Source organism: Amphimedon queenslandica, unplaced genomic scaffold (genome assembly GCF_000090795.2).
Source record: "Amphimedon queenslandica unplaced genomic scaffold, v1.1 AMPQUscaffold_13028, whole genome shotgun sequence".
Taxonomy (NCBI): Eukaryota; Metazoa; Porifera; class Demospongiae; order Haplosclerida; family Niphatidae; genus Amphimedon; species Amphimedon queenslandica.
In genome coordinates this window covers 37,754-38,161 of record NW_003546736.1, presented here as the reverse complement: position 1 = coordinate 38,161, position 408 = coordinate 37,754, and positions in this window count along the sequence as shown.

Genomic DNA, 408 nt, shown 5'->3' with positions numbered 1-408 from the left:
CACACCCACTAATACCCCACCTATATCATTATAGCCCCCCAAAAATTCAATCCTAGATCCACCCCTGACCGTATTTCCTCATGGAAACACCTAGTACTCCCAATAAATGTCCGTACCTGTATTAATGCCTAGAGACAGCATAAAACATTGACCAAAAATGCCCATGCTTAATTAGATGCCTATGCCACACCCACTTTGCCCACGTGGTTACTGGCACACACTACAGGCAACATAGCAGTTGTAGCTGAGAAGGAAGCTCATAGAAGAAGACTCCTTGGCAATGAATTTAAATGTCTATCCTCATATAAACACCTACTTCATTTAAACACCCAGCAAAAGGGTCTCTATAAGAATAAATGCCTAGGTGCTTCCATGAGGAAATATGGTAATTACACACTATTAATATAA